The 24,549-nt window shown below is 43.8% G+C and overlaps 4 non-coding genes across 4 annotated transcripts; 3 read left to right on the top strand and 1 right to left on the bottom strand.

Moving 5' to 3' along the window:
- The first annotated feature begins 10,035 nt into the window (after nt 1-10,035).
- TRNAF-GAA (transfer RNA phenylalanine (anticodon GAA)) lies at nt 10,036-10,108 on the top strand. Its single transcript has one exon. It is a non-coding gene; the product is annotated as a tRNA-Phe (tRNA).
- Nucleotides 10,109-10,647: 539 nt separating this feature from the next.
- TRNAF-GAA (transfer RNA phenylalanine (anticodon GAA)) lies at nt 10,648-10,720 on the bottom strand. The gene has a single exon. It is a non-coding gene; the product is annotated as a tRNA-Phe (tRNA).
- Nucleotides 10,721-12,058: 1,338 nt separating this feature from the next.
- TRNAT-AGU (transfer RNA threonine (anticodon AGU)) lies at nt 12,059-12,132 on the top strand. Its single transcript has one exon. It is a non-coding gene; the product is annotated as a tRNA-Thr (tRNA).
- A 3,397-nt stretch (nt 12,133-15,529) lies between these two features.
- On the top strand, nt 15,530-15,601 carry TRNAA-UGC (transfer RNA alanine (anticodon UGC)). The gene has a single exon. It is a non-coding gene; the product is annotated as a tRNA-Ala (tRNA).
- Nucleotides 15,602-24,549: the final 8,948 nt, after the last annotated feature.

Here is a 24,549-nt window from a genome sequence, read left to right as displayed (position 1 = left end):
GTTCTAAGACTACATTCTTATTTTTCCTCCAAGTATCTTCACTCCTTAATTTAATTCTGTGCATGTTATAAATATGTAGTTATTTATAAGAGAGAAATGTTTTTGTGCCACACTACGATCTGTAATGATCTGTAAACGGGGTGGGTTTTTCCATGTGTTATGAGTGATTAAAGGAAATCCTAAAGAAAATTCAAAGTGACTTATAAATTTGTATCTATTGCAAAGTCCCAAGAAGATAATTTCCTTACAGTGATGACTCTTAAACTTTAGTAAGATCAGGTTCTTGAAATCTACAGTATAAATGACTTGTATGAAAGACTTTTCTCTTCTAACGGAGACGTCAATTGGTCAGTTGCCACTCACAACTTCTTCCTGGAGCGTTGTTCCTCAGAGCCTCACATCTTTCTAATATTCCATCCCTTGGCTCTCTCCCTTGTTCCTGTCATTTCTCATGTCATTTTCTCCACCTTCATGGCAGGAGTAATTCTCTGGCTCAGGCTTCTCCACCTCAGATTCTTGAATATACACACATATAATCTTGGAAGTGCCGTCAAAATCAACATCCTCCCCAATTTTGTAATATAGTCCCCTTTCTGGTAGAGAGCTTGGTATCAAAACTTGGCAATCCAAATGGAACTAGCATACATCCATCAACTGTGCTAACTCATCCATTCTGGTTGTGACTTCATTTAAAAATTTAAAACTAAAAATCTAAAGTATTTCTAAAAGATTTTATTTATTTATTTATTTATTTATTTGAGAGAGAGAGAGAGTGCGCAAGTGCATGCATGAGGGTGGGGGAGGAACAGAGGAAGAGGGAGAGACACTCTCTCAAGCAGACTCCGTGCTGAGCACAGAGCCTGGACTGTGGCTCAATCATACGACCCTAGACCATGGCCTGAGCCAAACCCAACTGAATGAGCCATCCAGGCCCCCCTAAAAATCTAAAGTTTGATGGAAAACTCTAGAAAAGTTGAGGGGCAAGAAATTCCGATATGTTACTCAGCAACATTCATTTTTAATTTTTAATTCATTTTTACCTTGAGATTTTGTATGTGTGCGTGCATTTAGGGTGAGGGTCAGTCAAAAGACACTATGAGATGTGCATTTAGGGTGAGGGTCAGTCAAAAGACACTATGAGAAGGCCCATAAAAGAAGAATCTCTATATTGTGTGTGCATGGCCAATGTGATGTGATGTTGTTATGAGAAACTATTTGACCTTAGGCCATCTTGATTTCTCTGGTGACATGAGGAAAATTATTAAACATCACTGGTCATTTTAACAATTAACTGAGCCTTCAGATTTTCCTTACCACCAAACAATCTTGCAGATGACATGCCATCGCTGGTAGAGTTCATTCTTAAATGAAGGCTAAGTTCACCACTGAGATTAGCATACTAAAAACTGAAAGCAGATAAAAGCTAAGGTCATAAAAATTCAGATATGAAAACCCAATCTCATAACAACTTCTTTCTTGGTATTCCTTGATATGGAATCTATTTTATTTTATTTTATTTTATTTTATTATTTTATTTTATTTTGCCATATATTCATTCACCATTTCTAGGTCCACATCTTGGATGCAACCTTTTGCTAATGTCTTGGCAATCACAATTTTTAATAAAGTACCATTTTGTAAAAGCCTGGATAACTAATGTTATTATGTAAAATATTTAATATCTGCTCCTTAATTTAATCTTCTTCCCAAATAACTCCTTTTTTTCATTTTTAAAATTTAAAGTCAATTTGCCGACATATAGTATAACATCCAGTGCTCCTCACATCACATGCCCTCCTTAATTTGCCCATCACCCAGTGACCCCATCCTCCCTCCCCTCCCCTCCAGCAACCCTCTGTTTGCTTCCCAGAGTTAAGAGTCTCTCATGGTTTGTCTCCCTCTCTAATTTTGCCCACTCAGTTCCCCTCTTTTCCCTTCTAGTCCCTTTCACTATTTCTTATATTCCCTGTATGAGTGAAACCATATGAAAATTGTCTTTCTCCGATTGACTTGCTTCACTCAGCATCACACCCTCCACTTCCATCCACATTCATGTAAATGGGTATTTTTCCTTTCTGATGACTGATATTCCATTGTATGTATATATATACATACCACATCTTTTTTATCCATTCATCTGTCGAAGGACATCGTGGCTCCCTCCACAGTTTGGCTATTGTGGACATTGCTGCTATAAACATTGGGGTTCAGTGTCCCATCATTTCACTACATCTGTATCTTTTGGGGAAAATACCCAGTAGTGCAATTGCTGGGTCATGGGATAGCTCTATTTTTAACTTCTTGAGAACTCCCCACGCTGTTTTCCAGAGTGCCTGCAACAGCTTGCATACCCACCAACAGTGTAAGAGGGTTCCCCTTTCTCCACATCCTCTCCCACATTTGTTGTTTCCTGTCTTGTTAATTTTAGCCACTCTCACTGGTGTAAGGTGGTATCTCATTGTGGTTTTGATTTATATTTCTCTGATAACAAGTGATGTGGAGCATTTTTTTCATGTCCTAATGGGCCATATGTAGGTCTTCTTTGGAGAAATGTCTGTTCATGTCTTCTGCCTACTTCTTGATGGGATTGTTTGTTTCTTGGGTGTTGCGTTTGACAAATTCTTTATAGATCTTGGATACTAGCCCTTTATCTGAGATGTCATTTGCAAATATCTTCTCCTATTCTGTAGGTTGTCTTTTACTTTTGTTGACTGTTTCCTTTGCTATACAGAAACTGTTTATCTTGAGGAAGTCCCAAAAATTCATTTTTGCTTTTGTTCACCTTGCCTTCATAGATGTGTCTTGCAAAAAATTGCTAAGGCCAAGGTCAAAAAAGTTGCTGCCTGTGTTCCCCTCTAGGATTTTGATGGATTACTGTCTTACATTTAGACCTTTCATCCATTTTGAGTTTATCTTTGTGTATGGTGTAAGAAAATGGCCCAGTTTTATTCTTCTGCATGTGGCTGTCCAATTTTCCCAGCACCATTTGTTGAAGAGACTGTCTTCATTCCATCAGATATTCTTTCTTGCTTTGTCGAATATTAGTTGACCATAGAGTTGAGGCCCCATTTCTGGGTTCTCTACTCTGTTCCATTGATCTATGTATCTGTTTTTGTGGCAGTACCATACTGTCTTGATGATCATAGCTTTGTAATACAGCCTGAAGTCAGGCAATGTGATGCCCCCAACTTTGGTTTTCTTTTTAAATATTCCTCTGGCTATTTGGGGTATTTTCGAAGAACTCCTTTTGTTTTGAATGTATTTCATATTTTGGTGTTAATGTATCTTAAGTTTTAATGGCTTGTGGCTTGATTAGCCAATGTATTTATGCAAATATCCCAGCATGCATTAGCACTTCACCATCAGTGAAAACTGCAAAACCAAAGTTAATCTATGAAAGCTCACATTTCCACCTAAAAATCAGTAGGACCAATTTTGGTCTTCATTTTTCTTCAATCATGTCTATCCTCACCATACTGAGATACTATCACTTTTTTGGAACAAATAAAAGTCAAAATGAATCTAGTTTAGTCTTCAATAAATTAGGTTTAAAAATAAATGACATAATTTTAAAATTCTAATTTAGCTACTAATGTCAAACTGTAAATTTTAAAAACAGACTTAGTTGAAAGCATTTAAACATAAAAAGATACAAAAAGATATACTTGTAACTTCTCAGGTCTTCATATGCTTCGAGGCTAGTTGACAAATTAACCCTAAAATATGACATAGCATAACATGGTCCCACTACCCTGATGAGTGAAGGGAAGGAAGTCAATATGTAGCACCCAAAATATGACAGTTTGACCTAAAAATTACTTTGAACAGAAGGCAGTTAAGAAGTAGCGAACACAAGAAAGGCTTTCTCTTTACTTTTGCCTTTCTGCCTAGGGTCAGGACATAAATTCCCATTTTACAGGGGATGGTTACCAGCCCAGGGAGGCACCAGACAAATCTGCAAACAAACCTTCCTCTATTACTTTTCTCCCTTGTATTTACCTTCCCAGTTTGCTACCCTTAGGCCCTAAACCGCTTCCCTCTGTCCTGGCATTTCTCTACAAATCTACTGTTCTTTGCAGCAGATGCTGAGAAGTTCTTAGCTGTTGCTTTTGGTTTCTGTGCATTTAGGTTAATCTCATGTGATATGCACTGCACTTGTTAATAAACTCTGGTTTTCTCTTGTTAATCTACCTCTTCATTAAAGAGTCCCAGCTGGAAACCTAAGATGGGGAGAGGTAAAAGTTTGGCTCTCTGTACCAGCCTCTTGCTCTCACTGTGTATTCTCTTCACTGAGCAGCTGTACAGCCCCCACTAGACCCATGCACTGTTAGATTAGTCAGGTCTTCTGGTCATGCACTTGGGGGTCAAAGCTAGTCAAAGATTCTATGAATTCTTAAGTCTTTATTGCTATGTCTACACTCACTTCATGGAGACCAGTAGCAAATAATAGGAGTCAACAGGGAAAGGTATTTTTCTCAATTTCTTGGACTATAAGAGAGTGGGGTACAGTGGTAGAGAGCATGAAATGCAGTGCTGGGTTCAATATCTAGCACCACCATTCCTGCCCTTCCCCTTCAATCTCTTAAACCATGCTCAGACAAACTTTTCTCACTTTCCTTTCTTTGTATTTAAATTGATACAGTTTTTCCTGTTCATATCAAAGTTAGATTCATACCCTTCATGGGTTGCCTTTGCTCCTGATCCATTTCAACTCCATGAGCCTCATCATTACTGATGATGCCTGTCTTCCCAAGGAACATGTGATTGATTGAAGGAAACCAAAAAGAAAGATCTGACTCATGCAGGATATGCTGAACCAGAGACCACAGACATGGCAGATTTATATCAAGCTTGAGAACTCTATTCCATTGGCAATATACAGAGGTGCATGAAAGAAAAAGAACAAGAAGAGAAAGAACAAATAAGAGATTCTAGTTATTGCTGAAAGGGCATTATTTTTTCAAAGGTGCCTGAGTCAGTGCCATAGCTGCAGACCAAGGAGAAGCAAACCTGCCCAGTGACTCTCCCTCCCCCATCTTCTCCACCCATCTACTTCCAACTGCAAATCATCCTGTACAGACACCAGAAGGAGTGAACAATGGATCATGAGTCTTCCTAAGCACATAAACTAGGGTACTCCACAGAAAAAACCTAATCACTCTTTCCATCAACTCAGTGCTTCCAAGGTTGAGAAAAGTGGAGATGAAAGTCAGGGGTTAGTGAATTCACATTCTGGTGTAACCAAAATAGGTCTCCCATCCTTACTAGATGTAGGAAAGATTCGTAATTTGGTCATTTAGAAGAGGCTTGAACCAGATCTATTTTGCTGTATAAAACCACACTGCTGAGCCCATACATGACCTCCATCACTGTCACCAAGGCCACTTTGTTCATAAGCTCATTGGAGAAGAGCAGTGATGACTAAAGAGAAGCTTACAGACGTCAACAAAATGGATTATCTTGTCTACCTACCTATTAAGATTCCCCTCTGAGGAGGTTACTCTTTGGGGAGCATTCACATGGGAAACAAATATCCTTAGACTCTGCACATGAAGAAATCTATCCATCCACCTCCTTCTCAGACTTCTTTGTTACCACTTTACCAATAATTTTCCTTTCAAACCTCTAATTATCCAGCCAAACTGTTAGCTATTTCTCATTAGTTAGTGTAGACCTCTACCTTAAATCTGTCCTTGCAAGCAAAATAGTCAGGTGCCTTGCTTGAAGCAATGCCCACAGGGAAGATTTGCCTTTACCACTGGCCTTCAGGTACTTTGGAAGCTGATCATTTTTGTGTGATGCCAGCATATGATGCAGAACCACCTATAAACCAAGCCTGGCCTTTTTTTCTTTTTGGTTATAGGAAATGCCCTATGAGAATCCTCTTACACTGTGGGTGGGAATGCAAACTGATGCAGCCACTCTGGAAAACAGTACGGTGTTTCCTCAAAAAGTTAAAAATAGAACTACCCTACCACTCAGCAATTGTACTACTGGGTATTTACCCAAAAGATACAAAAATACTGATTTAAAAGGGTATGTGCACCCTGATATTTATTGCAGCATATCAGCAATATCCAAACTGTGGAAAGAGCACAAATGTCTATGAATGGATAAAGAAGATGTGGTATTTAGAGACAATGGACTATTCCTCAGCCATCAAAAAGAATGAAATTTTGCCATTTGCAATGATATAGATGGAGCTACAAGTGTATCATGCTAAGTGAAATAAGTCAGTCAGAGAAAGACAAATACCATATGATTTCAGTCATATATGGAATTTAAGAAACAAAACAGATGAACATATAGGAAGGGAAAAAAGAGAGAAAGGCAAACTATGAGACTCTTAATGATGGAGAACAAACTCAGTGTTGATGGAGGGAGGTGGGTGGGGGATGGGCTAGATGGGGGATAAATATTAAGGAGGGCTGGATGTAATATGAGCACTGGGTGTAATATGTAAGTGATGGATCACTGAATTCTACTCCTGAAACCAATATTACACTATAGGTAAACTAGAATTTAAATAAAAATTTGAAGAAGAAAAAAAGAAATGCCCTATGAGGCTGTAGATGTAGCCTGAAAGAGCAGAAGAAATGTACTAAGTGTAAGGACCAAGGCAATAGAAGCTGTTTTCTCATGTAAATTATTCCTGCATGTAGACCTGCTCAGATATTCTAGTTCTACTTGATGATGAACTGATGTTGTGCATGCCCAGTTTCACAGCAGCATGGATTAGAGAAGACCTCTGTCATGACTGTAAGCCCTATTCTCGTGGTAAATTAGTCATTCGTGCTCAAGCATTCAAGCTCTCCTGAACCCAATAGCAAGCCAGAGACTATATATATTTTTTAAAGAGGATAATAATTTGCAAAGGATGCTGTAGTTTTGCCACTAAATCCCAAAGGTTTGTCATGTGATTCACTTGTAGAAGAGTGCTAAAATTCCAAATGCCATCTCTTGCATAGACACTTGAAGTACTTTGGTGTGTCATAGAGGAGAGGAGTCAATGTAGGCTTCATACAGCCTGGACCTTTTGCACAACTTTCTTTTTCCTGGGCTTCACACAAAATAAGTAGCTTTCCTAGATAGAAGAGATTGGTAGTTGCCAAAGGCAGGGGTGGGAGGCAAAATGGGTAAAAGGAGTGATTTCCATTCATAAAATAAAGAAGTCATGGAGATGTAAGGTACAGTATGGTGACTACAGTTAATAACACCGTGTTACATATTTGAAAATTGCTAAGAGATTACATCCTGAAAGTTCTTATCACAAGGAAAAAAAAAATTTTGTAACTCTGCATGATGACACATGTTAACTAGACCTACTGTGGTGATCATTTTGCAATACATACAAATATTGAATCGTTATGTTGTACACCTGAAAGTAATATAATGATATATGTCAATTATATCTCAATTTAAAAAAAAACGTGGTAGCTTTCCAAGCTACCTGGTAAGTCAGTCAGAATATTAGGTCCAAATGACTCTGTTCTGCCTCCAAAATTTAAAGAGACCCACTGGACATTTTATTTCTTTTCTAGTGGTAGAAGCCAGAGGCAGCAACTTGCTCATCACCTCTGAACGGCTATCTCAACATACTCCATAGAAATTTTACTGAGATGATGGGCTCCTGAACTTCTGTAGGGCTCATTTCTCCCTCTGTGGCTCACATGTATTGTACCAATGAGTCTAAAGCACCTGCTACTTTTAGACCACGGGGTCAAAAGCAGGTCCAATAAGTCTGTGATTATCAATATAATGGGCCAATGCCATACCCTGAAAAATGGAGAAGTGATCAATGTCCCATGACTAGATTATTTTTTTAAAAGATTTTATTTATTTATTCATGAGAGAGACAGAGAGAGAGAGGCAGAGACAGGAGCAGGCTCCATGCAGGGAGCTCAATGTGGGACTGGATCCCAGGACTCCAAGATCACGCCCTGAGTAGAAGGCAGGCGCCAAACTGCTGAGCCACCCAGGGATCCCTCCATGACTAGATTATTAAAGGCTGGGAATATTAAATGATCCTATGGTGAGAGCAGAAGTATCTTGCTGGCCCTGCCAACCAACGACAAACCATGCTTGATGGCTGTATTAGTTTGCCAGGGCCACCATAATAAAACACCATAGGTTCAATGGCTTAAACAACAGAAATTTATTTTCTCACAGTTCTGGAGGCTCAAAGTTCCAGATCAAGATGTCAGCAAGTTTGGTTTCTTCTGAGGTCTCTCTCCCTGAAGCAACCTTCTTGTGTCTTCACATGTCTCTCCTCAGTTTGCATGTTTTCTGTGTCCTTATCTCTTCTTTTTCTAAGGACGCAGCCCATAATAAGTCATGCTGGGTTATGGCCCAGCCATATGACTTCATTTTACCTTAATTATCTCTTGAGGGGCCCTATTTGTAAATACAGTCGCAGTCTGAGTGGAACTGTCAACCACAGGAGTGGGACTTCAACACATAATTTTGGAGAGGCAGAATTCAGCCCCAAATGGTCAGTTTCTATCATCGTGAAGAATGAATAATTTTCTACAGCAAGAGCCACACGTCAAGTACCAGTGGCCATGATTATCTGTTCCAGTAAGGAAATAATTTCATTGTAATTGAAATCATCACTTCCTTAAATTCACAATAGTTTGCTGCTGCCTTCGGCACAGGCCAAATAGGCCAGCTGAATGGAGAAGTCGTAGGAATCACCACCCTGGACATCTTTCATGACCTTGTTCATGGCATTTATGTTTAGAATTCTTCCAGAACTGCAATAGCTTTTGTGTCTATTATTTTGGCCTGTACAGAGAACTCTGATAGCTTCTGGCTGGCCTTTCTTCACTTGGTATCTCATACATCAGGAATCCAATCTAGATCTCCTTGAATGAAGAGGATACTGGCCCCACCTGAGAAAGGTATTTGGTACACAGCTAAAAATGTATATGGCAAATATTTTTTTTCTAGCCTTCCCAGAAGAAACTCCACTTGTCAAGACAATCGTGTGCTGGAGATAGAATGTTTGGAGATTATTGAACACGACTCTGAACTGACACCAAATATTGGAACACAAAATGCCACCGTGGTCTATCGGTCAGAGGGTGACTGGGAGAGATCTTGTGATCAGTAGAATCAGGTCTGTTTTACTGCAGGCCTATCTCGATCTCTGATTTCACCCCATAGTTATTTCCCAAGATCCAGGATGCCCAGTTGCAAGAGACAGCTCCTCCAGTATCTCATCATCACAACCGGATTCAAGGAATCATTTTAATTGTAGTGTCTATGACTGTCACTCTTGGCCAGAAGAGAATAGCCACTGCAGGCACTTCTTGGGAAGGAGGCTGTTGGTCTCCTCACTAACACATTTCTCAAGGACTCAATGACTCAATGAAGAAGGTCCTCTAGAACAGGAGTTTTGGCAAACCTTTTCTGTAAATGGCCAAAGGTAAATATTTTAGAATTTGCAGGTCACATGGCAAAATCAAGGATATACTTACATAACAAGAGAGGAAAAATTTTCCACCTTAAAAAAATTAGAGTATATTAATAGTTGAGTAAATTATTCTTATTGCTAATAATTGGAAGAATGGAATTCTCTTTGGGGATAATATTTTGCTTAATTGGGTTTCAAAGTTAGTGTTCCTTATCAAAATTTCTCAGCATTTTTGGAGATAACGAAAGACGGAAGAACGAAAAGAAGAGAAAAATGAGGGAGCTCGAGAAGTATTTCCTTTGGTCTCCTTCACCCTCTGAGCGGTGCCTGGGTCTACTCACAGGCTGCGGAGGAGCAGAGGGGCTTCCGGGGTTCACCCCACCACCGCCCTCCTCCTCCTCCTCCCCCTCCCCCCCGCCCCTGCCCCCCACCCCACCCCCACGCCGGGATTGGACCCACCCGCGCACACGCGGAGGACGGTGGACGCCGAGTTCCTGGGCGGCAAACGTACTGGACACACGGACAGTCCCACCTGAGGCATCTGGAACCACCCGGAGCGGAGGTGGAAGACGAGCCGAGTGTTGAGCGGGAAAGAGCCAAGAAAAGGCCTTTTCCCAGCGGCCGAGATAGCTCAGTTGGGAGAGCGTTAGACTGAAGATCTAAAGGTCCCTGGTTCGATCCCGGGTTTCGGCAGCCGCGAGCGTTTTGTCCCGTCGCCGAGGACCTCCGTGGGTACCAGCAACCAGGTGCACACAGATCCCCGCGCGATGCGGTAGCCGGAGTCCGAGCTCCGTAACTGAGGGGTCAAGGGGTGGGCGGTGGGAACAGGGCAGCGGTGGGACCTCCCGGTGCAGAGACTCGCGGGACCCTGACGCGGTTGTGCATCTGCTACCGTCTGGGCGACTAAGGGCGAGACAACCGGTGGGAGGCGGAGAGGAGCGGAGGGGGCAGCCACAGCCCGTCCCCGTCCCCGTCCCCGCGCCTGCCTGTGCCGACCCGAAACAGCCGGGCCAGGTGCACCGAGCATGTGCGGCCCAAGCGAGCACCAGATACTAGTTCAAAAATTTGAAAAAATAAAGATTACCATTTAGTGACACGTTAAGTTTATGAAATTCAAAACTCAGAGTGTATAATGTGAAGTTTTATTTGCGCACAGTCCATCATCAGTCCTGTAAGGTCCTGCGCGGACGGGACCCGCCACAACCCCGGCGACGGGACAAAACGCTCGCGGCTGCCGAAACCCGGGATCGAACCAGGGACCTTTAGATCTTCAGTCTAACGCTCTCCCAACTGAGCTATCTCGGCCGCTGGGAAAAGGCCTTTTCTTGGCTCTTTCCCCCTCAACACTCGGCTCGTCTTCCACCTCCGCTCCGGGTGGTTCCAGATGCCTCAGGTGGGACTGTCCGTCTGCCCAGTACGTTTGCCGCCCAGGAACTCGGCGTCCACCGTCCTCCGCGTGTGCGCGGGTGGGTCCAATCCCGGCGTGGGGGTGGGGTGGGGGCAGGGGCGGGGGGGAGGGGGAGGAGGAGGAGGAGGGCGGTGGTGGGGTGAACCCCGGAAGCCCCTCTGCTCCTCCGCAGCCTGTGAGTAGACCCAGGCACCGCTCAGAGGGTGAAGGAGACCAAAGGAAACGCTTCTCGAGCTCCCTCATTTTTCTCTTCTTTTCGTTCTTGCGTCTTTCGTTATCTCCAAAAATGCTGAGAAATGGAACCCAAGGACCGTACCCATTTGCTAAAGGAACACAGTGTGAACAGTGCCAGACTAGACACTCACCACAATGGTTCCAACTCACGGGAAAGCAACTGTCACAAAAATCAGAAAGTGTAAATTGGGACACAGCCGCCACCAGAACCTCACAGAAGAGGACGGGGGGGGGAGGAGGGGAGGCGCCAAGCCGTTCCGTCCTGTCAGCATCACCTGGTAGAAAACGGCCTGCAATCCGCGGCGGGGCTCCCCTCCCCTCCCCCCGCCCCCGCCCCCCACCAACGCCCTCCTCTGCCCCCGCCCCCCAGCCCGGAGCCGCCTGCCCCGCGCCGGGCCCTCGGGTTCCCGCTGGTGTGCGGTTCCCTCTCCATAGGGCCTGGTTCCCGGGGCCGCTCTGCAGACTCTGGTCCTGGAAACCCCCTCCCCGAGCGCAGGCGGCGGCGGCTCGGGCCTCGGGATGCAGCGGGGACCCCGCGGGACGGCGCGGAGGCCGGGGAGCGCGGGGCCCGGTCCGCAGGACCTCGCCGCCCACCGCGGGGCTGGGGCGCCTGTAGTGACCTAGTCAAGGTGCAAAAGGGGCGAAAAGGGAAGAGGCCCTGCTGCAGCGGCGCGCGTCTTGTCCCTTCACCAAACCGGCCTTGAGAACGAGCAATTCTCCTGCGGCGTCCCGCCCGGGTGGGTGCTCGGGGATGTCTGCGCAAAGCCCCCGCCCTCCGCCTCCGCCTCCGCCTCCGCCTGCAGGTTCCCGCGAGGCGCGTCCAGGCTCCAAGAGCGAGAACACCCGCCAACCGGGGCGTGGGCCGCGCTCGTTGCGACCCGGGGACTCTGAGCCGCTCAGAAACCGAGAGGATGGAAGCCCGAGAAAAGGTGGGGTCTGCTCAGAAACGGCCGCAGGGCAAGATCCATCTCCGAAGGGAGAATTCCGAGACCTCTCGTGTGGGCTCCGTGGCTTAGTTGGTTAAAGCGCCTGTCTAGTAAACAGGAGATCCTGGGTTCGAATCCCAGCGGGGCCTGAGGGGTATTTTCTGTTTGCAGGTTTGCTCGCCCCTCGCGGAAGCGTTTTGCTCTTATCTTGTAGTTTTTATTTCCACCATAGGCCTCCCCTCCGCATGCTCCCTGGCCCTTACTACGCACCCCACGACTTCAGACGTAACAGCATCCCAAGACGTTGGAAACAAAGGGGAACTGGTTTGATCACAGCCACACAAGTCAAGACAGTATTCAGGAAGCAAAGAGCAATGAGGTGATATTAGCAAGCAACCCTGTTTTCTCAATGTGTCTTTTTATAGATACAGACCACAAGTTCCCTTGCGATATCTCAGGGATCAAGTCCCAATTTGATTTCATATAGTCATGAACGGACTAATTGAAGTTCCGAGAGGGAACTCTGTGGGCATGAATTTTAATAGGATACCCACAGGTGCTCTTGAGGTTATAATTCACCTATATGTGTGTGGGAGCCTGGGGGTGGCCTCGGAGATTGGTATATCTAATCCAAGAACTTTGTGAAAGCATACTATGAATGGTGATGGACTGTTGACCAGCCGGGCTGCATAAGGTACAGGTCCAGTGAAAATGAAAATGCAAGATCCTGTACTCAAAACAGGAGGAGAAGCCTGCAGTCCACCCCCGGCTTGGCCCTGCCCTTGCCTTCTCCACCTGCTGTATTCCAGCCATCACACCTGCCCCTGCCTTGCCAGGTGTAAAATCAGCGCTGATATCAGCTGTGCTCTAACAGAAATCCAGAATCTTTACGGCTGTGCGTGTAAGGCCTTGCCTTAATTCCTTTGAAATAAAAATCTGAAGTATAATATGCGATCACTCTTGGGGTCACGTGTAAGCAGTGGTTTGTGGCTTTCTCCCCAACATCGATTCTTCCTCTTGACTGTCCTGTCATCCAGTAAACAAACAAACAAATAATATTTTAAAAAATTTAAAAAGTAGAGAGAAAGTACCATTCAAAGTAACAATAAAATATAAGGCTTTTTCCTTTCTTCGTTGGTCTTTCTCAACCTATTATGTATTTTTCATTTGCTTATTTAATATCATTCTAATTAAGTAGAATTAACATTGTAAATTATCAGCATGAATTTTATTGTTCACCTTTATTTCACACACCAAAATCCAAGGAGCATTACGATCGCTGTGTGAAGAAAGAGATGCAGGGAAAGCCAAACATGCACATTGTGCTCATTTCCTTTGTTCACATACTACGTCCACTATCCCATTGAACCTCGGTTACAAAACATAAATTCAAAGGTGTAATTATTATGGAGTTTGAAGGTGGCAAATAGAATCTGTCCTCAGTTCACCAAAGCACCCACCCTGCCAAAACCTGGGGTTGAACTAGGGATCTTCAGATTTTCAGTCTAAGTCTCTCCCAGCTGAGCTATTAATGCTACCCAGGAGCAAAGTTTCCCAGTATTTATTTTTCCAAATTTGGATTGTTCTCAACTTCTGTTTTAGGAGATTCAGATTAAAGGTTGCTGTTTAATCATCCAGTACATTTTCTTACTCAGAAATTTGGGGAACCTATTGCCTCTCTCTTATATGGCTTGGATCCAATTCCTGGCAGCAAGGGAAGATAGGTGAGAAGGAGGGCAGAAGAGAGGTAATTGGGCTCCAACGGAAAGACTTTCCACTCTTCCTCATCTTGTGACTTAACCCAGACCTGTCTCAAAAAATTAAGGAAACTAAAGAAAAAATGTGTGGGGTCCCTTACGTAGAAAATTTTTGTGACCCTGGGTCAGACAAATATTTTGTAGATAAGACAACAGAAGCATTTGATAAACGCAACCTCATCAAAAAATTTTAAATCCTGTTCTGTGCAAAATATGTTTAAGAGAACAGAAAGGCAAGTGTCACAGACCATGAGACAACCTCTGCAAACCATATATTTGATAAAGAATTTACATCCAGAATATATAAAGGGCTCTAAATAATCAACAATAAGAAAATCTGATTTAAAAATAGCAAAATATTTAAGCAGATACTTTGCCAAAGCAGCAATAAGGATGACAAGTAAGCAAAAGAAGCTCAACATCAGTGATTAAGGAAATATTAATTAAGGCCATAATGACACACCATTGCAGTTATAAGAGTTGCTAAAATCTAAAAGTGTTAGCCATACCACATGTTGGTTAGAATGCAGAAGAAATGAAACTCTCATACACTGTTAGCAGTAATAGAAAAGTACTATTTTGAAACACTTTGGCAGTTTCTTAAAAAATTGAAGCTATACCAACCCCATGATCCAACCACTCAAATCCTAAGTATGTATCCAAAAGAAAAAATAAAACAATTGTGTCCATACAAATTCTTGTGTACAAATTTTTGTATCAGCTTTATTTGTAATAGCCAATAACTGGAAACAATCCAAGTGCTTAGCTTAAATGGGTGAATGGATAAACAAATTGTGGTATATCCATACCATGGAATACTACTCAGCATAAAATGGAGTAAACTATTGATACGTTAAACATGGGTGAAACTCAAAATAATTATGACGAGTGAAAGAAGTGAAATCAAAAAAGTAAATATATGATCCCATTTGCATAAAACTTTGGAAAATTCAAACTCATCTATAGTGACAGGAATTACATCAATGGTTGCTTGGGAAAGGAGAGGCAGGGAGAAGTAGGGAGTGGAACTCAAACGTTTTCTTCCTCTCCCTCTCTCTGTCTCTGTCTCTGTCTCTCTCTCTCTTTCTTTCCCCTTTTCTCCCTCCCTCTCTCCCTAACTCTCCCTCCCTTCTACCCTGCCTCCTTTTTTTCTCTTTTCTAAACTTTCGAACCAGCTGTAGGGTGAAGACCACTTCTGAAGATATGGAATTGAGGAACCCAACATGATTGGAAATGAGCAATAATGATTTTCATTTTGCATATAGGCTGTCAAAGTGCTTCCTTGGTTTTCTAGAGCAAGATATCCTGGTCTTGAAGTTGGCCGGTGAGAAAGGCAAGTGGTCTAGAAAGTGAGGAAGAGAGTGATTACAGACCAAAGACACTTGAAGAGGTGGGTGCAGACAAGACAGCCAATGGAAATCAGGTAGAGCGACCTGTGGAGGAGAAAGACGTGGTAGAGAAAAAGAATGAAGGGAAACTCCTAACTCAAGACTTTCCAAAGTGGTTCTCAAAAATAAAACAAAACAAAACACAGGCATTAGGGCAGTAAGAAGATCTTAGAGAAGACTGTCCCTGGCTGGGAAGAACCTAGGAGCAGGAATGGCTTAAATCTGGACTTAGAATTTACTATTCTGGAAAACAATCCAATTTAGAAACGTAGAATTAATTCAGTTAACAGAATAAATTTTCTGACACACACACACACACACACACACACAAATGGCCTTGCCAAAGAATACAGAAGATACCACATTTCCTAATATATCACAAAACAAGCAGTTGTTGTCCGGGGGGTGTAGCTCAGTGGTAGAGCGCATGCTTTGCATGCATGAGGCCCTGGGTTCAATGCCCAGCACCTCCAGAGGCATTTCTTTCTGTTTTGCTCCACATTGGTACATTCTTTCAGGGATGCCGAGTCCACTTTTCTGTTTTTTTGTTTTTGTTTTTCTGCTCACATGGAAAGTAAAAATGACTGGTGAAACATCAGAAGAAAGAAAGGAGAAGGAAAGACTTATTCAACATCCCCAAATGCAACCAACTTTGTCACCTGGACCATCGTTTTGCAATAGGACTTAAAAAAGGAAGATCCAAGTGAGAGGAAGAGAAAGAGGGAGAGAGAAGGGATGAGTGGAGGAGAGAAGGAGAGGGAGAGACCCCTGTGCAACTTCTTTAGCCAGAATAGCTAATCCTAAAGACAAGAGAATGAGAGAAATTAGGGTGATGTGAGCAAGATCTCATCTGTCTCTGGAAAAGCACTTCAGATGGCAAGCCGAATGCCTTGGACAAACAACTGTCCCTGATCCTTTATTACATACCAGGAACAGAATACAGGAATTCAAACACAGGCTTTTGTTTCTTCAGTTAAGAGCCTGAAAAAAACGACTAAGGAAAATCCCGTCATTGATCTGCTTTAATTTTGGAGACAAAATAGTGTTCATCCCTGAATACTTCACTTTCAGGCAAATCAGGTAATGGAGAGGTCTAAGGAAAATCCCGTCATTGATCTGCTTTAATTTTGGAGACAAAATAGTGTTCATCCCAGAATATTTCACTTTCAGGCAAATCAGGTAATGGAGAGGTCTTGGCTTCTAAGAAGTCAACCGTCTCCTTGTCTCCTTCCCATTCGACTGTACCTGAAGATGGCGAAAACGAGATGCTCTGCACTGAATGCATGCTGTGGCAGCAAGAGACCCTCTCTTTCAATAAACCAGCCCCTGTGAACAGTGTTTCTGCTCAAAGATTTTCCTTTGGGGACTAGAGGAAGTGATGCTGTTTCCTTGCACAGACAGTTTACATGATCTGCAGGTTCTGCTTTTGCTTCTTTTGCAATAGCCAGTCTCAGAAGCTGCTCTGTGAGGAGTCTGACTACAGTGGGATCAGCGTGCTATGAGAAAGCCCAACCTAGAACCATGGAGAGAAAAGTGAACAGGAAACTAGATAGAGAAGCACTGATACACCACAGTGGAGCCTCCTCAGACCTTTGAGTCCAACCCTGCTACCAGCTAAATAAAGAGCAGTGAACAGTCCCAACTGGCTCCAAGCAGCAGAAGGGACCCAGCCAAAATTTCTGACCCAGAGAATTGTGAGCAAATGTAATGGATGGTTTAAAGTCGTTCAATTTTGAGAAGTTTGATATGTAGTCTGCTATAATTAAAACAGTCATAGATCAACAAAGAGGGTCAAAGAAGAGATAATCATCTTATCTGGAAGCTCATGGTAGGAAATGAGACTTTTACTTTTGTTCTAAGGAAAATTTAAGACCATAGCAAAGAGTATAAACTTTAAAAAATGAGATCGATGTAGGAGCAATCCCGTTTTTTTTTTCCATTAATACCAATAATAAGTTCTTTATCTACTAGGCTTAGTGGATAACTTTAAGTCCTTACTCTACCCACTTCTAAAGAGCCCTCTCCTCCCAGCCACATAAATATCTGAAATTCGGGTTCAGAGATGTCTGCAGATTGTAATGTGCTTAGGGCAGACATCCTAAGAGGCGAATCCACAGACATTTAAATTCTGTCATTTCTAAACCCAAACTATACATTTCCCTCTTATGCCCTACCTATACACAAATCAACAAACCAATAACAACAACAACAAACAATTCTCACCCCTCCTCCTATATTTACTATTCTTTGCAAAAGGTATCACCATCTGCAAAATCCAACCTGCATGCTTTCCTAAATACTAAGTATTAGACTTCAGTAAGAGTCCAAATCCTGTATCAATCTACCTTGTTCCTCAAATTTCTCCCTTGCCTTTCATTGTTAAATTCACTGTTTCATCTATCTCGCAGATCCTTCAAAGAGCCTCCAAAGTTGCCTGCCTAGGTCAGGACAGCGTAAAAAAAAAAAATCACTGTACTGTATACATTTAGGGCTTTCTCAATCTGTTGCAGTCCTGGATTTGACCTCTCCTGCCCACGCCCCGCCCATCCTGCTTTTTGGAACCCAGTCGAGTCAACAGCAGGCTTGAGAGATGGAGCAACACACGCTAACGTGCTCTTTAGAAAGCCCCAGTTGATTTCCGTATAAAAGTTGGAAATAACAGAGAGGAAAAGGAAACATGATTCTTCAACAGGACTTGAACTTAAACTCCTATATCTCACACGAAAAGGCTAAAACGCCACTGCTGACCTAAATCACTTTCACGATGAAGGTGCTTCCTGAAATCTAGTCGAACTGGGCACATTTAGTTTCAACAGAAACTAATGCGAGCCACAGATACAATTTAAATTTTATAGGAGATCCGGGAAAGCCTCGAGCGGGTGGGGGTGTAGCTCAGTGGCAGAGCGTGTGCTTCGCGCGGCCGAGGTCCCGGGTTCAACCCCGGCTCCTCCAACCGTACTTTTTCGTGCGCTTAGCCACGTTTCTCCTCCTTTATTAAAAGAATATACAGTCCAATGTATTCTCTTCAATATTATGCCATTGGACCATTATGCCATTATCCATGGGACTTGGTGCCACCCAAGACACGAACATTCACAGAAGAGAGAAAACGAAGACAGCTGCACTCGTCAGCCTCAACACCGCCTGAAACACCGAGCTGCAGCCCCATCCACAGACCCATTCACTTTAGGTCTCATGAGGCAGAATCCCTAAAGAAAGGGAAGAAACAAAACAAAACAAAACAACAACAGCAACAACAAAAACAGAGAAACCAGGTCTGTGAAGTTTCGTGAGCTTTAGAGCACTGTGCGGTCCAAGGCGCAGGGGCCGGTCTCCTCTGCTCCCCAGCGCGCCCCAAGCGCGCTCCCTGCGCGCCTCCTCTGCGCCCCAGTGCTCACCCCGCAGAACGCCCCCGGCGCCCCCCACCCCCGCCTCGGAGCCCAGGTGGTGGCGCGGGGCCCAGCTTCCGCAGGGGTGGGGAGTGGGGTGCAGTCTGCAGGCGTCAAGGGAGCCCAAGACCCGTGCCTAACGGACTTTTAAAGCCTAATCTGGGAGCTGGAGACCGCCGGCTCCGCTCAGGCCAGCGAGCACCCGCGGACCGCAGAGGATGGATCCTGGAATCTGGCCCCACTCTTACTGGTATTTCATATTACACTGACTTTCACGAGAGCTTTACACAACACGTATACCGGAAGGCTCCCCCTAATTCCCACAGGCCCCTCAACCACAACACCTCGCTGGAGCTACATACATCTCAGACACACTGACAAACAACGGATTTGAAGTCCTCACCCTCAAAAAAAAAAAAAAAAAAATGAAGTCCTCACCTTCGACATTTCCTCGCTGAACATTTTTGTCCTTCAATCTTTAAATGCAGTAACCCCTCGTGGCCCCACACCGAACGTCCCGGAGGAAGAAGTGGCCAAAGGTTTTTGGGTGGGAATAAGGACAAATATATATAAGCTGCTTGTATTAAAACAAATAGCACCTATTACAGAATCAGTACAAACTATAGAATACGGAATATCAATGCTCTGCACTTTGTTTTCTGTGCAAGTCGCATATCGTTGGGCGAATGCACCAGAATCATTCCATTTTCTTTGCAAAACCTTTCCAAGCTACCCTTTGTATCAGAAAAGAATGCTTTAAAATGTGAAGTCGAAATGTAAAAGATGAAGTCTAGATTGCCTCATTTGGAAAAACATTCCTTCCAACTGGTCTGAAATCATGAGAGGGAGCAGAGATGGGTCAAACCCCACACAGCTGCCTTCCCCAACTGAGCCACGGAACCCCTGCCAGGGCTATCTCTGGGCCACCCTCATCCAGCTATGTTGCTGTCACACTGCGGTCTAGATTATTTCTGGGCAAAGGCTAAGTGAATGAGCTTTCCTTCTCTTTGATTCTCATTCTCTGACACCCTCTGGGTTGCAGAGTAATCAGCCAGGAAAAACAGCTCCGACCACCATCTTCCATTTTGCCAATCACGGATTCTTTTTTCTTTTCTTCGCCCCCCCCTTTTTTTTGTATTTTTTTTTATGGAGTTCAACTTGCCAACATATAGCATAACACCCAGTGCTCATCCCATCAAGTGCCCCCTCAGTGCCTGACACCCAGTCACCCCATCCTCCCCCACCTCCCCTTCCATTGCCCCTTGTTCATTACCTAGAGTTAGGAGTCTCTCATGTTTTGTCACCCTCTCTGATTTTCCCCAATCATTATCTCTCCTTTCCCCTATAATCCCTTTCACTATTTTTTATATTCCCCGTATAAGTGAAATCATATAATGATTGTCCTTCTCGATTGACTTACTTCACTCAGCATCATACCCTCCAGTTCCATCCACGTCGAAGCAAATGGTACTTGTCATTTCTAATGGCTGAGCAATATTCCATTGTATACATAGACCACAGCTTCTTTATCCATTCATCTTTCGATGGACACCGAGGCTCCTTCCACAGTTTGGCTATTGTGGACATTACTGCGATAAACATCAGGGTGCAGGTGTCTCAGTTTTTCACTGCATCTGTATCTTTGGGGTAATCCCCAGCAGTGCAATTGCTGGGTCATAGGGTAGCTCTCTTTTTAACTCTTTGAGGAACCTCCACACAGTTTTCCAGAGTGGCTGCACCAGTTCCCATTCCCACCAACAGTGCAAGAGGGTTCCCCTTTCTCCACATCCTCTCCAACATTTGTTGTTTCCTATCTTGTTAATTTTCCCCATTCTCACTGGTGTGAGGTGGGATCTCATTGTGGTTTTGATTGGTATTTCCCTGATGGCAAGTGATGTGGAGCATTTTCTCACGTGCTTGTTGGCCATGTCTATGTCTTCTTTGGTGAAATTTCTGTTCGTGTCTTCTGCCCATTTCATGATTGGATTGTTTGTTTCTTGGGTGTTGAGTTTAATAAGTTCTTTATAGATCTTGAATACTGGCCTTTTATCTGATGGGTCATTTGCAAATATCTTCTCTATTCTGTAGGTTGCCTTTTAGTTTTGTTGACTGTATCCTTTGCTGTGCAGAAGCTTTTTATCTTGATTAAGTCCCAATAGCTCATTTTTGCTTTTGTTTCCCTTGCCTTCATGGGTGTATCTTGCAAGAAGTTGCTGTGGCCAAGTTCAAAAAGGGTGTTGCCTGTGTTCTCCTCTAGGATTTTGATGGATTCCTGTCTCACATTTAGATCTTTCATCCATTTTGAGTTTACCTTTGTGTATGGTGCAAGAGAGTGGTCCGAGTTTCATTCTTCTGCACATGGCTGTCCAATTTCCCCAGCACCATTTATTGAAGAGACTGTCCTTTTTCCAGTGGATAGTCTTTCCTGCTTTGTTGAATATTAGTTGACCATAGAGTTGAGGGCCCATTTCTGGGTTCTCTATTCTGTGCCATTGATCTACGTGTCTGTTTTTGCCAAGCACGGATCTCAGGTAGGATTCTCCTCTTGCTCTTTAGGGCCCCGCGGCATTTTGCATGGAGCCATGAAACTGCGTCAGAGAATCTTTCACATGAGAGTTAAAAGCCATGAGAGATAAAGCAACGGAACTCTGGCCACAGAACCCACGAGGGCCTCCACGTGTGGGATACCTTTTTCCAGGGGAAGGGAGTAGCCGACCTCTAGAACCTCAAGGCCCCAACCACAGACATGCATGGCCCACCTTAACTCAGGTGACTTCAAGTTGGAACTCCAGGCGTGTTGGTCCTTCTTTGGGAAATCTGGTGCTATCACTGATTTCCCACATCATTACACACCCGGGTCTCTGCACCTCCAATGCTCTGGCCATCATCCCAGCAGGAAATGCTGGAGGAAGGGCACAAGAGAACAGAACCTGAAACGTGGCCTCAGGAAATAGATCCAGATAGAAAAAGGAAACATCCCAAATAGAAAACAGTAAGTGTATGTTGTCACAGTCACTGCATCACAGTCAGGAAACCTGGCAGTGGTTTTGTCTGGAGGACTCTGCCTTCTGTCTCTGAGACCCACAAAGTTGCACAAGGAGGGGGTGGTTCTGGACACAAGCAAGCACTGCTCCCAGTAGCAGTTGTCCTCTTATAACAACCTCCCACCCCACCCCACGGCTTGTGGACCAAGAGTCAAACCTCAGCCATGACAAGGGCTCAAAGAATAGATGCTTCCATTCCGTTGGCAGAATTTGTGGTGACCAAATATGGTAAGTTTGGGGAGTGATCCTAAGTTATTGTGTCTTCTCGTTCATTCGCTTTTCCTTTTTTCTTAGAAAAAAATTATTTTATTTATTCATGAGAGACACAGAAAGGTAGAGACGTAGGCAGAGGGAGGAGCAGGCTCCATGCAGAAAGCCTAATGTGGGACTCCATTCCAGGAATGCGGGATCACGCCCTGAACCAAAGGAAGAGGCTCAAACACTGAGCCACCCAGGCGTCCCTCGTTCACTTTTCATCCCTATACTCTTTTTTTTTAAAAGATTTTATTTATTTATTGGAGAAAGAGAGAGAGAGGCAGAGACACAGGCAGAGGGAGAAGCAGGCTTCATGCAGGGAGTCTGATGTGGGACTCAATCCCGGGACTCCAGGATCACGCCCTGAGCCAAAGGCAGCTGCTAAACCGCTGAGCCACCCGGGGGTCCCGTCATCCCTATACTCTTCTCCCTAAACGAAATCTGCACCTTCCTGAATATCTCGATAAGCTGCAGATCAGCTCCGCTTCCTCGGTGTCCCGGCCGCCTCCTGTCCTCCCCCTGGAATCACAGGGAACCACTGGGCGAGACTCAGCTGGTGCTGGGACGTGGCCGAAATGGGCGCCTGGAGAAGAAACAACAGTCAAAAGTAACTTGGTAAGTGCCTTCGTGGCCCCGAAGCGACCGTCTAAGACTAGAGAAAGGGCTTTGGATCCGAATGCAGCGGTTGCCCAACCGGGGCGTCAGGAGCTTTACAAACACGTGCAATCCCGGTTCCACCAGAGAGCTCACCGGGTGCACGATCACTGGCTGGGGAACCGGGAGCTGGGGGAGGGGGGGTGGCAGGCGTGGAACTTAGATGCCTCCCGGTTGAGGTGCTTGTCGTCCAGGGGGGAGAACCGCTCCCTGGGGTGTGCAGCTGCGGTACCGAGGGAGCTGAGCTGTGGCACGGTTGAGCCAGGAGGAGACGGTTAGAATATTTGCATCTGTGTTATCAGGAATATTGGTCTATAATTCTCTTTTTTGGTAGGGTCTTTGTCTGGTTTTGGAATTAAGGTGATTCTGGCCTCATAAAATGAGTTTGGAAGTATTCTGTCCCTTTCTTTCCTTTGGAACAGCTTTAGTAGAATAGGTATTGTTTCTTCTTTAAACATTTGATAGAATTCCCCTGGAAGCCATCTGGCCCAGGATTTTAGAGTTGTTTTTTTTTTTTTTTTTAAGATTTTATTTGTTTATTCATTTGAGACACAGAATGAAAGAGAGAGGCAGAGACACAGGCAGAGGGAGAAGCAGGCTCCATGCAAGGAACCTGACGTGGAACTCCATACCTGGGTCCGGGTTCATGCCTTCGGCTGAAGGCAGTACTAAACCACTGAGCCACCGGGGTTGCCCGGATTTTAGAGTCTTTGGAGGTTTTTGATGACTGCTTCAATTTCCTCCCTGGTTATTGGCCTGTTCAGGTTTTCTATTTTTTCCTGTTCCAGTTTTGGTAGTTTGTGGTTTTCCATAAATTCACCCATTTCTTCTAGATTGCCTAATTTATTGGAGTATAGCTGCTCATAATATGTTTTTAAAATCGTTTCTACTTCCTTGGTATTGGTTGTGATCTCTCCTCTTTCATGATTTTATTAATTTGAGTCTTCTTTTTCTTTTTGATAAGGCTGGCAAATAGTTTATCTATCTCATTCTTTCAAAGAACCAACTCCTGGTTTTGTTGATCTTTTCTACAGCTTTTCTGGTCTCTATTTCATTGTGTTTTGCTTGAATCTTTATTATCTCTCTTCTTCTGCTTGGTGTAGGTTTTATTTGCTGTTCTTTCTCCAGTTCCTTTAGGTGCGAGGTTAGCTTGTGTATTTGAATTTTTTCCAATTATTCGAGGGATGCTTGTATTGAGATGTATTTTCCTCTTAGGTCTGCTTTTGCTGTATCCTAAAGATTTTGAATGGTTGTATCTTCATTTTCATTAGTTTCCATGAATCTTTTTAATTCTTCTCTAATTTCCTGGTTGACCCATTTATCTTTTAGTAGGATGCTTTTTAACTTCCACGTGTTTGTGTTTCTTCCAATTTTTTTCTTGTGACTGAGTTCTAGTTTCAAAGCATTGTGGTCTGAAAAAATGCAGGGGACAATCCCAGTCTTTTGGTATTGGTTGAGACCTGATTTGTGACCCAGTAGTATGTGGTCTATTCTGGAGAAAGTTCCATGTGCACTTGAAAAGAATGTGTATTCAGTTGCCTTCAGATGGAAAGTTCTGTATATATCTGTGAAATCCATCTAGTCCTGTGTATCATTTAAAGCCCTTGCTTCTTTTGGTGATATTGTGCTTAGAATATCTGTTATTTGCAGAAAGTGCCGTGTTGAAGTCTCCTACTGTTCGTGTATTATTATCTAAGCATGTCTTTACTTTGGTTATTTTTTTAAGATTTTATTTATTTATTCATGAGAGATGCAGAGAGAGAAAGAGAGGCAGAGAGAGAAGCAGGCCCCATGCAGGGAGCCTGACCTGGGACTGGATCCCAGGTCTCCAGGATCACACCCTGGGCTGAAGGCAGCGCTAAACCGCTGAGCCACCCGCGGTTGCCCCTTTACTTAGGTTATTAATTGATTGATATACTTGGCAGCTCCCAGATTAAGGGGCATAAATATTCATGATTGTTAGGTCTTGTTGGACAAACCCTTTTAGTATGATATATGATATAGTGTCCCTCTTCATTTCTTACTACAGTCTTTGGGATAAACTTTAATTTATCTGATATGAGGATTGCTAAAGAAGGG

This window comes from Canis aureus, chromosome 37 (genome assembly GCF_053574225.1).
Source record: "Canis aureus isolate CA01 chromosome 37, VMU_Caureus_v.1.0, whole genome shotgun sequence".
NCBI classification, from domain to species: Eukaryota; Metazoa; Chordata; class Mammalia; order Carnivora; family Canidae; genus Canis; species Canis aureus.
The sequence above is the reverse complement of the archived record's forward strand: the minus strand, read 5'-3'. Positions and strand labels throughout refer to the sequence as shown.